The following is a 15179-nucleotide window of genomic DNA, read 5'->3' as shown; positions in this document are numbered from 1 at the left end:
CTCTCAAGGCCAGGACCCACCATCTCAAAGCAGCACCAGGCCCTGTCATAACAGATGCAAAACCTGCAGCCATATCTCCACTGCTATGATGGTCAATACCACCCCGCCCTCACACACACCTTTGAAGACCCAAGGGTCCTACACATGCCCATCACAACATGTGCTGAACCTTGTCCAGTGCATCAAATGCCCAAACAACAACAACGTGGGTGAAACTAGACAATCACTAGATTCTAAATTGAACTCACACAGAAAAATGATAAGACAAAAACACCCTATCTCCTGCAACTGATCACTTTTCACAAAAATACTCTATAGCTGGCCTCTCAGTCTTTGTCCTCAAAGGAAACCTGCACAACACCTTCAGAAGAGGAGGCTGGGATCTTACATTCATAACTCTGCTAGACACCAAAGGTCAGGGGTTCTAGAGAGACACTGGTTTTATGTCTCATTACAACACTTTGTAACCCACCAACTTGCCTTTGTCCTATGATGGTTGGTGTTAATTGCCCACTTCATTTTGAACAATTTCTTGGAACATGTGTTAACTCCTTATGCTTAACAATCTGTTCCATCTTGTATTCAGCTGTGACACTCTGATTAACTTTCCCAGCCCTGAAGAAGAGCTCTGTGGAGCTCAAAAGCTTGACTCTTCCACCAACAGAAGATATTCCTCACCAACCTTGTTTCTCAAAGTATATCCCAGCAGCTGCTTCCCAAAGTTATATTTGCATAATGGTCCAGAGCAGTTTTTTCTGGTGCCAACGTCACCATCTACTGAGGAGCTCCCTACACTATGAAACTCTCTCTAATTCGTTCTCTTTACCACTTATTTTTGCTGACTCTCTTCATATTGAATTGCACACGTTCACATATGTCTGGGAAAATGGTTGATGATCCCATTGGATATCACTTCCTAAATCTGTGAGCTCCTTGAGACAATGGATGCATCCTAAACCAGCACATGCATAGCACTCTATCCGTGTATAGTCACCCAGGCTTGGATATGTAGTAGGGTTTGAACCTGCATGCTTCAGATCTAAAAGCATGAGCAGCTATCACTTGACCTAAAGAGCTCAGCCCCTGTAACGTCCCCCCACCCTGTCCTATTATCTTATCTGTAGTAGCCTCTTTAAGCTGTTATGTACACCAGACAGTACAGGGCAACAAAGACTCAGTTTCTTTTAGTGTGGGTTGCATGTGTGCTTAGCTCAGACAAGGAGTCCCCCTTTTGCAGATTGGGAACTGAGGCACCGAGAGAGTTAAGGGCCAGATGTTTAAAGGTATTTAGGTGCCTACAGATGCAGATAGGCACCTAGTTGGATTTTCAAAAGAGCCTAAGCAGCTAATTTCCAGCCCCCTAGGTGCCCATTTGCATCTTTAGGTGCCTAAATACATTTTAAAATCTGGCCCCAGGTGCCATGTCCATGGTCACACGAGAAGCATGTGGCAGAGCTGGAAACGAAACTTCCAAATCCTACTCCAGGATCCTAACACGGGACCATCCTTCCTCTCTCACCTGATTACTATGTGAAACCAAGCACTAGATCATCTAAAACTGGGCCCAGACTAGTTCTAACCTTTGTCCACCTTTGCAAAAAGCTAGCAAACCTTTCGGAGACTCTGAGCTCAACTTTCAGTGTTGTCCGGAACCAAGCAAGGTTAATTATTACAGATGTTTCATGCAGTTCTACATAGGAGCTCTATTTTTAAAGCAAACCAGGCCATAAAAAATGAAGAAATCAACAGCAAGATGACTAAAATGACTCCACATGAAAGCGAATTCCCATCCCCTACCAGCTATTTTCATCTCCTATTAGCTTTCCAGTGGGAGGATTTAATTTGCATTTAAATAGAAACCTTAGGAACATGGCCAATCTAATGTTAAAATGCTAATTACAAATGCATTTGCCTCTTTAAAAATTAAAAAGAATGTCAACGTGCATTTTAATGGAGGGCTTATTAGAGGTTTGGTTTTATTAGATACTTAGTATTTATAAGTTATTATTATTTAACAGACTGTTTACAGCTCAATCCAGACAGCTGAAAAGTTAGACATCAAGGAATTTGCAAGATCTGAGCTGACTGCTATGGAGGTGGGAACATCATCATGAAAAAAGTCCTCTCAGGCCATGAAACACCTGGTTGAGTAGAATATAAATTATAAGGTAAGGGGAAGGAACTGTGGAAAGGGAATCTGACGTGCCCCCAAATGAAACAGCCACTATGGATAAGTAAGTGAAAAGATGCAAATGAGCTCCATCCATCCATCAAGGCACCTAAGCACTTGCATAAATTTAAGCATGTGAGTAGTCCCAGTGGAACTATTCTCACACACAAAGTCACACACCTCTTTTTGTGGGTCAGGGTCTAGGAGGTTTGTCTACTGATCCCTGTGTTTCTACTAGGATACTCTGAAACCTTGGATTCAAACTCCCTGAGTGTTCCAATTTGGCGGCTTAGGCTCCCACCTCTAATGATGATCATTCCTCTTCTTACATGTCTGTACAGTGCCTATCACTATGTATTACATACATTAAGATGCTTTTAGACTCCGGAGCCTGTGGCATGAAAAATGAAAACAGAAAGTTGGTCAAAAAATTTCAAAAAGTGAAATTCCAGTGAATATTTGTTGTAGAATTTTCAAGTATTTAAGAAAAAAATTGTTTGGTGAAAACGTTTGACTCATTTTTCAGCCGCTTTAAAACGGAGATTGCCATGCTCCCTAACGGACATTTATTCACCTCAGAAAAACATGGGTGAATGGTCAACAGCTGGGACCAAACCTGAGATCTCTGGATTAGAACAGCTCAGAAAAACTTCAATGGAACCATTTGCCACTGGAAAATGCAGATTCCCCCATCACACTCGAAACACTTAGTGGAGTCCTATCAATTCCTCTGAATTTTTGTTTCAGGGAAAAAACGGGGTGGAGGGCACAGGGGAAAGGAAGAAGTGAACATTCAAACAAAGCTGAAATGTCCCGTTTCAACAACTGGGGAATGAAACATTTTGCTTTTGCATTTTGAAAGGTCTTCATTTCAAATGTCTCTCACATGGAACAGATCTAATCAAAAGCTGTTGACATTGAATTTTGAAAAAGCATTCCGGTTTCATTCCGATGCCCAACAAAGCCAAATTCTGAAATCTCAAAATCCGTCACAGACTGGAGGTGTTGTCCTCCAGCCAGTGCATGAGTTGTTATGCCCGACTGAAGAGACTCACCTCTCTTATTAGCCAAGCCTGTCGCAGGCTCATCAACCTCCAGGTGGCCCAGCCATCACTAGAAGGGCACAGGGCGCCTCAGCAAGCTGGCATGGGTTACATTACAGAGCAACATAAAATGGGTTGAGACAGCCAGTACTAGGGGAGTTTAATGGGAAGGCCTAGAACTGGGACTCAGGACACCTGGGGGTCTATTCCAGCCTTTGCCGCTGACCTGCTGTGTGATCTTGGACAAGACACCATCTCTCTGTTCCCCTCCCACCTTTGGTCTATTTTAAACTGTAAACTATTTTGGGGAAGGGACTAGCTCTTATTATGTGTATGCACAGTGCCTTACACCACATGACCTGACCTTAGCTGGGATCTGTAGGTCCTACAGGAATATGAATACTAACAGGATACCAGAGATGTTGCAGGGTTGATCATGAATGTATCAACAGAGATGCATGTGGGGAAGCTTGCAGTCTCTGTCCTCATGGTTTCATTCTTGCTAATGCTAATAAAATCGTTCATAAGTGCTAATGCTATTAGCCCATCAAATCTAATACACCCTGCTTTTTAAAACATAACATTACGATCTTTCATTTGCCTGGCAATCATTTCTTAAAAGAGTAATTCAGTGAGACTTACCTTCCCAGCGAGAATAAACTGCATCACATTAACATCTGCAAAAGACAAAAGAAGTGAAAGATCAAGACTGTGGAAGAAAGAGGGTTTGCTCTAGATAGAGAAATGTGTTGCAGCGATAGGTAGATCAGTTCGGCCACAAAAGCCAACGTGTTCATTGCATGACTGATGACTTCCCTGTTGTCTGAGCCAGACCTGACAAGCTGGAAAATAACTGTCTCTCAAGAACCAAGCTTACGTAACATGCTACAGAGACTCCAGAGTCTTCATATACAAAGATAGGAGTTGGCTTAGCCTAGAAGTTGCTTTTTAAATGGTAAAAAAGCCACAGCAGTGTATATAGCTGCTAGACCTCTTTCCACCTACACCATCTCACTGGCTGCTGGGGGCCTGCTCTCTAATGAAAGGGAGGGACGCAGAGGCAGACAACAACTGCCATGGAAACAAACCCACCAAACAGATTTGGAAGTCAGACTGTTCCATTAGATGAGTGGGAGAGAGAGAAAGACAGGTTCGTCTAGCAACTTATGTTTAAATATGGTCAGAGCAGAGGACAATGTCAAGTACAACTACAGAACAAGCAGGACAAAAATCCATCCATGGATTGACTCCAGCTGGTGTCCTCATTTTTATGGATAGTCTTAGCATTGCCCTGGCATGGGGGCAGATGCAGAGGGATCTCAAGATGCTTAACAGCTTGTGGGTTGGTAATGGCCCAGTCAAATTCTGGCCTGCCCTGGCAAGCAGGGACCAGGTAGCAAAAATGTCCTGCCTCTCTGAAAATGAGGCAGGAGGACCTAAATTTAAAAAACAAAACAACAAAACCCGTAAAGATTTTCTGCAAGCCAACATCTGTTTCCATGGGAACAGCAGCAGCAGAATTGTCCAGACTCTTGTAAATTACACAAATAGGCTGAACGCTACAAATTTCAGGTTCCCTCCCATCGCACCTGCAGCCTTTAAGATTCAGCCGGCTCCTAACATATGCAGTTTGTCAAAGAGGTGGCCATTTTTTCCACCCCCTGCTCTTTCCTTGGCGTATTAAGTAATCTGGAGGCAACTAACCTGCCTCGTGGATCCTTTACCTTGTGGCATCAGACCAGATACTGTTTTTGCATGTATGCTTTACGCAGCAAGGTGTTTTAGAGCAGCTAGTAAAGGGTTAATTTCCCAGCATTCATTGACTAATGCACTATGAGCCAGATTCATCTCTTGGGTCATTCTGCTGAAGCTTCTGCAGTGGCCCCTCTGCTATTGATGGATCCCTTGGCTGAGCTGCAGAGATGAGACCAGGCGAAGGGTAATGGAAGAGAACAAATGGCTTATTCCACACACCCCAGACTCTAATGGTGGCTCAGCAGCCCAACGGATAGGAATCCTCTTCAGAGCAGGAGATCTGACGTCTGTTCAGCAGCGTGGGATTTATTTCCAGGGTAAAAGAGGTGTAACACATTGGCCAGGCATGTCTTGGTGCCAGTCCGTGGTTGACCCATACAGGATCGCCACCTACTAACTGCTCATAGCCAGCAAAATTAGCCCTTTCGTTTACATGGTAGAGGCCTGTATTGTGGAGTTAGAACTGCTGGATCCAGTCCTTACTGACAATCTCTCTCATAGATCTGGCAGTCTGGCATTTAATTAATTCTCCCTCTTGCAGGGCCCTCAGCTAGTTCTGCCATAGCTAGTCACCTCAATCCTTGGAAGCGTGAGCTCAGAGCTTCAGGATCTCTCAAGGGGAGAAATTCATCGGCTGCTCCTGAATCTCTGACAAACAGAGAGAGGCGTCATTTCAGCAGACGCAGCCTCGAAGAAAAGATAGTGGCTGGAAAAATACATACATGACAGCAACATTCAAAATTAGCCAGTTAGTAGCGTTTCATCATTATCAGCAGAAGACGTTAAGCTGCATAACAAGACAGCCTATATAAACGGGATGAAAAATAAGCCATCATTCTTTCTGTGACTTTTTTTTTTTTAAGTCCATGTTTATTTACAGCTGTGAAAATGTTTGTTCTTATGGAGAAAGCTTACTTGGGACCTAGCAGGAATCAAAATAGCTGATCTCTACTCAGGATTACCATTGTGATAAATGGAAACCCATGGAAATTAACCAGTGGTTTGCCATTGTCATGAGCTCCCTATGCTCTGAGTTCAGTAACACTGTCTTGTATGTTAAGAAGGTAAAGATGATTTCCTACGTAGTCCAGCACAAGAGGCAGTGCAGTTAGGATAGCAGATCATAAATCAGGACTTCTACATTCTGTTCCCAGCTCTGAGAGAGTGAGAAAGAGTAAGTGAGCGCGTTTGTCTAATGGTTTGAGCAAGGCAAATCAGAGTCAGGACTCCTAGATTCTATTCATAGCTGGGGGGGGGGGGGGGGCAGTGGTTAGAGCAGGTGGCTTAGGAATCAGGTGTCATGGGCTCCATTCCCTGACCAGGAAGAGGAGTGTACTCTGGTGGTTAGGTCAGAGGAATGAGAGTTGAGACTTATGGGTTCTGTTCCTTGCTCAGCCATCGTCTTATTGTGAGCTCTCCGGGCAAGCCAGCTAAACTCTCTGTATTGGTTTAGAAATCTGTAAAATGGGCATGTCATTTATTCTCCTCACAAGAGGCAGGGTGTTAGGTTTAGCTAGTGTCTGCCATGCATTTGGAGATCATCTGGTTGAGAAAGCCCTCGAGGAAGTTCAGCGTTCATAAGAATTTCTGAAAATACTTTGGGGAACTTTAGCTGAGCCTTAAAGACAGCAAGTGTGTTAATCACTAAACAGGTGTACACCATTTAGTTTGCATGCCAGTGGGGCAGAACCCTGTACTGATAGGTGAGCACCTGCATTCAGAAGTCCATTCATTCTCTAGCTCCACAGTTGGGTGGATGAAAAGTTAAGTCACAAGCCTCTAGGGTCCAGGTCTAGGCACTTTTGCAAATATCCAATGCCTTGCAAAACAACAAGAGAAACTAGTGGATTGGGCGGAGCTATGTTCACAACAATGGGAGAAGACAGAGTACCACCACGGCAAATGGATGGGACGATTACCTTTTCCTTATGCGTCTGATACCTTATTGTCTTCATCAGGGCAGCTCTCTAAGACGTGCTACAGCCCCAGCTGCTCCCCATCCCTGGGATGTCTGACGAATATGGAGACAAGTTGATTATAATTGACCTTACTGCTGCAGTGCCCCAGCCATTCCCTATTTAGCAACCATTTTGCTGTCATTACTCTCCTAGGGCTATTTCTGCCGAGCACAGATCCTTGCTGACAGGTCTCAAGAGAAGACTGCAGTGCATAAAATTAGATGGGTGGGAGAGGCAGTCTGAGATGGCAGCCTGCCAGCAATCTGTGGGTGGTATGACCCAAGGGGAAGGCAGCGACAAGCACAGCAGAGGAGGGGCTAGCTGGTTAAGAAGGGAGAGTTGATCCTAGCCCAGCCATCATAACTCCCAGTTCACTGATGGGAATTCAGGGCACAGAGGATGGAGGGAAAGGCACAGAGGCAAAATATAAACAAACCAGATAATTGAAACAAAAGCTGGTGCAAATATAGTCTTCCCTTTTTATCTAGCGGGGGTCTCTGTACCCAGACTTGTTTGACCTATTGCTACACGTTAGTGCTCACTGAAGTTTCTCTGCACTGACAGGGGCATGACAGCCAGCATGATTGGACCTTTCACTTGCGTTTCCTGGATATAGGGGCAGCTATTCTCTTTAGCCAGATATACAAAAAAACCAAACCAAAACAAAACCCGCTGCTCCTTCTCCCTGAGATGCAGATGCAACTCTTGCACTTGTGAAGTATTTTCTGAAGAAAGGACAAGCGGCTACTGTCTCCTCCATACTAAGCAACAGAATGCCTCGGGAAGCCATGTCCTGGCAGGATGCTGAGAGCTGTCACAGCACAGACCAGCAGCAGGTGTTTACGTTCACAAAGTGACTGGAAAGGAAGCAGAAGGGTCTGCGCCCAAGCAAAGTAAATAAAGTGTCAGACTTGTAGTCGAGTTAAGCAGTCGGATTAGCCAGCTTGAGGGGTTCTCTCTGAGTGGATGGGATGAAGCACTAGCATAAGGCTCTTGGCTATGGAGCCGACATAGAGCAGTCAGGACGAGATAAAATCCAGAGAGTGGGGGATAATGCAGCCAAGAAAGCATAGTTTGTGCATTGCTTCCTGCTCTGTGTTCCCCAGCAATCAGTCTCCGTGGACAGGCCCCTCCTACCCCGCTGCCAGTCCTCTCTACGGAACATTGCTGCTGTCTCTCTGAACATAAAGAAAAAGGCATGAGGCTTCCACCCTCAGAGGGATTAATTGTAACAGACAGGAAAACGGATCAAATCCCCAGCCAGACTCTGTAACTAGGATTTCATACATCTACTGAAACAGATGATAAAAAGGGCAAGACAATGTATGTGCAGGGTGGGCTTGTGGCTAAGGCACTGCTACAGAACTCAAGAGGGCTGGATTCCAGGTGTGACCTTTGGCCAGTCATTTACCCTCTCTGTGCCTCAAATACAAATCCCTCCTCCCTCCCACTATTTATCATGGCTGGACTGTACACCCTTTAGGGCAGGGACCATGGCTCACTCCATGGATATACAGCACCTAACACAATAGGTCCCAATCTTGGTTGGGGCTGCTGAAATACTGCTAATTCAGAGATTCCAAGGTCAGACAGGACCATTGCGATCATCTAGTCTGCATAACACAGGCCACAGAACTTCCCCACAATAATTCCTAGAGCAGATCTTTTAGAAAAACATCCTGTCTGGATTTATAAATGCTCAGTGATGGAGAATCCACCACGACACTTGATCTTTCATGCAGACTCTCACCTTCATTATCGTTATTATTTGGTAGCTTCCTATGGCTAGCAAAGCTGATCAGTCAATAGCCTGCTGCTACTTAGCCGTCCGAGTTCTGATAAAAGTGACACCATTTCCCACTTCGCTCCACTCATAAGGGTGTGTTGAAGAGCGATCAAGCCACGTGAGCAACGCATTGAGTGGGTAGAGCAACATGGGGGCTATGAGAACTGACTCACTATTCCCAATGCTGCCACTAATTCATGGGAGCTTGCACTCCCTCGTCTAGTCGGTGTAGGCTCTTAAGCCACACTCCTCGCTGTATTATCAGAGCGTCTTCCAGGCGGGCATTAAGCATCGGGACTAGCATCTGTCACATGTTCAGTCATCCTCTCCCCAGGGCAGATATGGGAACAGTGCCATGTTTGTTTTGGATTTATATACACACGCATGCTTATATTATATACACACACTATCTGTGTACACACAAATACACATATATGGAGTATGTGGGTAATATCTAATCAACACACACAGCTGTCTGTTTACGGTAGAGAGGGCAAAGTAAAAGAAATGTGCCTTGCACAGAGCAGAATGTGGCGAGATTCACTTCTTTGCCTTGGGTTACCTATCTGTAAAATGAGGTAATAAAACTTACCTGCCTCCCCCAGGGAGATTGTGAGGATTAATCATTCCAAAGCATTAGGAGATCAAGTGACAACAATGTCATATTAAATATTAAGAGGCCAAAGCTGTTCTTGGAAACTTCATTACCTTCAACAAAGTGACGTCAGGAATAAATCTGACCCCTCCACGCTGTGCACTGAATGCTACAGAATCGTAGCTTTGGCAAAGATATAAACAGCTCTGTGTTGTGTTCTAATCTGAACTAGTACAAAAGGTCCTGTTTATAACATTTTGTATGGAGTACAGCGATAGGAGAGAGAGCATAACGAAATAGTTTTTTGTTTTTTTTTAGCCAATTGGTCATTAAAGTCAATGCATAGCCTTGAAACGAAATCCCACAGAGCACAATTAGAGCACAATGTTGGAAGCTGTTCTAAAATGAAGGCTCAAAGGGCTAGAGGTGAGACACAACGAACTAGCAGAGGAAGGACTTATTCCCTAGCCGCTGAGAGAGTGAAGCACTCAGGCCATGTTGCTACCCTCACCCATTCACGTATACCGTGATTCAACAAAGCACTTGCCTTCAATGGGACTTACGCATGTGGTAAGCACTTTGCTGGATCAGAGCTCCGGGTCAGATTTTCAGAGATGCTGAGCACCCACAACTCCATTTAAAGTCAATGGGAACTACAAGTTCCTTAATGTGCATGGGCTCCCCAGACCTACCGTGCATTTGAATCTCCTCTGATCTCCAGAGACTCTTTTCTGACCCCGAATAGAGGGAGTGGAATTCCTGCTGAGCATTTATGAAATCATTTATCTTGCCTCATCTCAGCAGCCTAATTACTTCCTTTGGCTGCTTCCTTTAGTGAAGAGCCAGCTGATTAAATGCTGCTGCTTAAAACCCATCTCCCCGTCCTGCTGCTCTGACCATGTGTCATTTCCCCACTTCACATCCCTTTCCTACCTTCCTCTCACCTGACCTACCAAGTTCTAACTGCACATCCTCACCTTCGAGCCCCCATTTCCATCTGCTCCCCTGCTGGATACCCATCCTTTGCTTTCTCCACACTCATAATTTCTTCTCCCATATTGTCCCTACTACCTGGAACTCCCCAGGTCAAATTCTTTGCAAGTGTAACTCTACTGACCGCAATGGAGTTACACAAGTAGATATTTGGTCTTGTCTCTACTCACATGCAACTAAACTCTATTTAAACCCACCTTAGAACATGATTTTCCTATTAAAGATCAACATAATTTTAAGATTCTTAAACACTAAGCCATGTGCAAATTCTACCCTAAAGTTGGCCACACAAGCTCTAAACTTGTGGAGACTGGCATAATGATACCTCCAACATTCTGCTTGCAAATATGGACTGTTCAGCCATGTTCAGCTGAAACTCAGCAAATGTATTACTGAAATCTTGCCATCTAATGACCTTAAGTGTACAGCATATCAAGTTTAAAGACCCAAAACTCCTACAAAATGGATTTAAAAGAAAGAGGTAGGAGCCCGTCTAGCTGAGTCTGAGCATCACATTTTGATTGCAAAAGAAGTTTACAACTTACTGCTATTTGTAACATCCGAGTTTCCAAGAACTGTTAAATTCAGTTGAGGCAAAAAGCTTTCAGCCAAGTAATGATTGCCCCAGAACAACTTGGAGTTACTGAGCTTCCACCAGATGCTTGACACCTTAAAATAAGAGTGAAACCAGAAATATAGAGCCCTGTTTATTTTCCTCTTTCCTCATTTGGCTAATTGATGAACTACAACCCACTTGTGATCTCTCTATAATGGAATCTGGTTTATTCATCATCATGGGCTTCATCCTGTGCCCTTCTGGAGCCCAGAATAAAGCTCCCACTAACTCCAATGGTGCTGGATGAAGTACCATTCATGTTAATGCTTTACCTATCTGCCATTTTTGACAGGTTTCAGAGTAACAGCCGTGTTAGTCTGTATTCGCAAAAAGAAAAGGAGTACTTGTGGCACCTTAGAGACCAATTTATTTGAGCATAAGCTTTCGTGAGCTACAGCTCACTTCATCGGATGCATACTGTGGAAAGTGTAGAAGATCTTTTCATGCTTTGTGTGTATAAAAAGATCTTCTACACTTTCCACAGTTTTCAGAGTAACAGCCGTGTTAGTCTGTATTCGCAAAAAGAAAAGGAGGACTTGTGGCACCTTAGAGACGAACCAATTTATTTGAGCATGAGCTTTCGTGAGCTACAGCTCACTTCATCGGATGCATACCGTGGAAACTGCAGCAGACTTTATATATACACAGAGAATATGAAACAATACCTCCTCCCACCCCACTGTCCTGCTGGTAATAGTATTTCCACAGTATGCATCCAATGAAGTGAGCTGTAGCTCATGAAAGCTCATGCTCAAATAAATTGGTTAGTCTCTAAGGTGCCACAAGTCCTCCTTTTCTGTCTGCCATTCCACACCTATCAAAACCAGTGCAAGATGCAGGTATTGGCTGTACAATGTGCCTTGTGATCACAATATCATCTTTATGGTTCTCATAAGGTAGAAATCATTCAAGTGGCTTGCCTTAAGCCAAGCAAGACGAGCAACTGTTTGAGGTTGTCTGCTCTCACTCAGGATACGCTGCAGCAGCCTCAGCACTTCATATCGTGACCACCACCCTTCAGCAGCTGGGCCCGCAGTAAAGATCCCTGGCTACAGAGGGAATCGTTTGAGTTGGAAGAGCAGCCTTGATTACTGCAGAAGTAGTAACAATAAGCATAACCACCTCCCCTGCCCCACAAAAACTGGTCACTTAATTTCAGCAACAAAGCTGCACCCCTGCATAAACTTTCTTACAACTGCAATATGTTCTAGGCCATGTCTCAAGAGCACATGACACGAGGCATTCCTCATTAGTACATACACACGGGGAAACCCAAAAAGTTTGTGAAAAGTAAAGTTCAGGCTGAATAAAGGAAGAACCAACACACACACACAAGATCTAATAGATTCTAGGATTGTCGCTCAAGGGAGTTGGAAGTCCAGCTAGTTGATAACAAGCCTGACAAAGCACTAGAGAGCCATGCTAGACTCAGTTATGTCCCCTCCTCCCATTTATTCCTCAGGCTAAGGCTTTGTCTTCATTGAAAGGTTTGGGTTTTGAAATACAGTGAGAACACACGATATTTATCTTGTAAACCCCTAAAAGACGAGGCACATGAAGCATTTGCTGCATGGTAGCGAGGTGAGGTTAGCACTATACCCACACCCATGGCTGACCTTGCCTAGTTTAGCACACAGTAGAACTACAGTGCTTTATCTCCAGTAGGTTTTTACAGCTGGATAGTTTGGCGCGTTTAACAGACACAGGTTGTCAGTGAGGACCTAGTAAAAGAATGTCAACTCTTTGGAGCCGGGGTTGTCTTTTACTCTTTGTCTGTACAGTAGCATGATGGAGCCCTGTCTGGAGGGAGCTGTAAGTCTGACTGTAATAATAGTATGGTATATTGCAGGGTACAAGAACACGAAGGGAGGAGGAGGAAGGAACAGTAAGCCAATAAGGTCTTTTCCATCTCTGTTCTCCATGGATCACTTCCTTATTCCCTTGTTTTGTCCAGGGCATGCTGCTGAAAATGAAAGCAGCAGTATTTGAACTTGAATAGGTGCCCTGCTGCACTTTTGGATGATCCCTGAACTTTAGGACCCATGTTTTACCATAGGCATTGGCTAGGACTGCTGTACTGGTAATTTCTGATGCCCCCTGCCTTTCTGTGCCCATCAGGAACAATGGCTGTAGACTAATTGCCAAGAATGAACACACACACACACACTATTAGTTACGGACTGTATTAAAGCTACCTTCCACACACACACGAGAATATTGCCTGTAGCTATCATTTTTCAACAACTGATATCCTGGTGTAGCACAGCTCATCTTCTATCAATGACTTACACCACCTTCATGTTTGTTCGTTTTGCTGATCTGTTCTGTGAAATGAACAAGCACAATATGTGCTAAGTTAGCTCCCTGGGGAACAGGCATTGCTTTCTATACCACTTTGGTAAGGTAACGGTTGCCTTCTCTAGCTCAGGGGAGATGGGTAACAGCTGGCACAAACAACTTCTCTGGACCTTGAGGAAGCTGCTTGTGTTGCCCCCTTCCAAGGTGAGAAGGGGAATTAAAAAAAAAAATATTGACAAGGATTAACTAAGCTTTCAATCTATTACATGCTTTCTTAAGTAGCCGAATCAATTACAGGGAAGCAGATATTGCTATAGGGTGGGTGGAAATTTGAATACTAGGCATTTTCAGCAGATCCAGCAAACCAGTTTTCTGCATTTGTTGCAATAAATTAAATTCAGGGTTTTCCCTGCCCCCAGGTCTCTTCACTTAGAATGTACAGTACTGAACATAGTAGCCCAGCAAACCGAAAATTAAATAAAATAAATACCCACCTATATACACTTGCCCTTTCAGGTCCTAGATCAAGAAATAGAACCTAGTGAGGGAGAGGGCATTACCTGCTAACATTTTCTTCATGAGTAGATGGCAGCAGAAGCAAGGAGCACATGATGTCCAGAGTAGTGGTTCTCAACCTATGTACCATTGTGGGCTGTATATGCAGCTCTCTGTGTGTTACATGGGCTCCATCCATCCATACCACACACACACGCTGTATGGCCCTGAGGAGGTCACCTGGGCTGCTGATGTGTGCCACAAGCAACCCACAGGTTGAGAACCACTGGTCTAGAGATGGACAAGAGTAAATTCACTAGCTTCTTTGCATTATCCCAGTGGGGGAAGCACTGATGGGTCCCCCAATGTGTTCCATGGTGTTAGGCAGCTAATGCCAAGAGACGGGAAGTCTGGTTAATATTGCTTCTTCCTAGCACATTATAAACTTAGTTGATCTAGTGGTAATGAGAGGAACAGGCTTAGAAGAACTCGCAGACAAAAGTAAAACAAAAAAAAGTGATGTTCGTGTGAACTACCCATTCAACATACAACTCTCTCCAGTGCAACATCCTTTGTATTTCCATGAAGACTATTGTGTAAATCTGGCACGTCGGTTGCTGTGGTCTCAGATCATATCTCGATGCTGGGAAAATGACAGGTTCTCTTCAAAGCACTTGTGGGCTTGTCTACACCAACAGAGTTCACGGTAAGCTAGGGTGCAGACTGAAACGGGAGTAGATTACAGAGCATTAACAAACTGTGCGCGCACGCCTCAGAAGAGTGCGCATGGACAGTCAGCGCACAGCAGCCTACTGTAAGGTAGATTCATACCCCAGCTTGCCACAAACTCAGAGTTCATGTAGACAAGCCCTGTGCTGCATTACCCTGTATTCAGAACTTGGAACAGTATCAGCTCTCATCTCAAAACCAACATACATTTTGAAAGTCTCTGCAGAGGCAAGAGAAAGTTTCTCAGAATCTGCAGGAAATGGGGGGAAAAAAAGGAGACAATACCTAGCTCTTTTCATCACAGGAAGCACCAAACTTTGACCTTAAGAGGACAAAATTTAAAGCTAGTTGCGTAAGCCGAAGCATCTATCGGAGGCAATATATTTTACAACTAAGACAGATTTTGGGAAGACAAAAGTCGCCATATTAGCTCAGAAGAGCGGTTCCGGGGGGGGGGGGGGGGGGAATGCCAAAAAGCAGAATACTAGCTGCTTCAGAGGAAGATTTAAAACCTTTCTAGAATAGAAGGTTTTGCAGTAGCAAGCTATTAGGAATGTTAAGGGTGTACAAACTACATCTCCCATTCTCCATCCTAAATAACCAGACCTAAGAAACCAATTTCAGCTGGAAAACACAACACAAGATTTAGAGAAGGGACTGAGTGACAGCTAGATTGCTGCTTACGTGCCCCTGCTGTCAAAGGCTGAAATCACAAGGTGTGAATTTGAGGAGGGAAACAGA

The 15179-nt window shown here is 44.2% G+C and overlaps 1 protein-coding gene across 2 annotated transcripts in view; it reads right to left on the bottom strand.

The window, feature by feature from the left end:
* KLHDC8A (kelch domain containing 8A) overlaps window positions 1-4956 on the bottom strand; it is a 29696-nt gene extending 24740 nt beyond the window's left edge. Inside the window, exons 1-2 of one of the 2 annotated variants that reach the window (XM_048826796.2) lie at window positions 4938-4956; window positions 3856-3890 (exon numbers count right to left, since the gene is read on the bottom strand). The gene's annotated coding sequence lies outside the window, so the exon portion shown is untranslated. Of the gene's footprint in view, window positions 1-3855; window positions 4201-4937 lie in introns of those variants that run through there. The other variant, XM_048826798.2, reaches the window with a different exon arrangement.
* Between the last annotated feature and the right edge of the window lie 10223 nt (window positions 4957-15179).

This window comes from Caretta caretta, chromosome 21 (genome assembly GCF_965140235.1).
Source record: "Caretta caretta isolate rCarCar2 chromosome 21, rCarCar1.hap1, whole genome shotgun sequence".
NCBI classification, from domain to species: domain Eukaryota; kingdom Metazoa; phylum Chordata; order Testudines; family Cheloniidae; genus Caretta; species Caretta caretta.
Note: the sequence above shows the minus strand (reverse complement) of the source record. Positions and strands in the feature narration are given on the sequence as shown.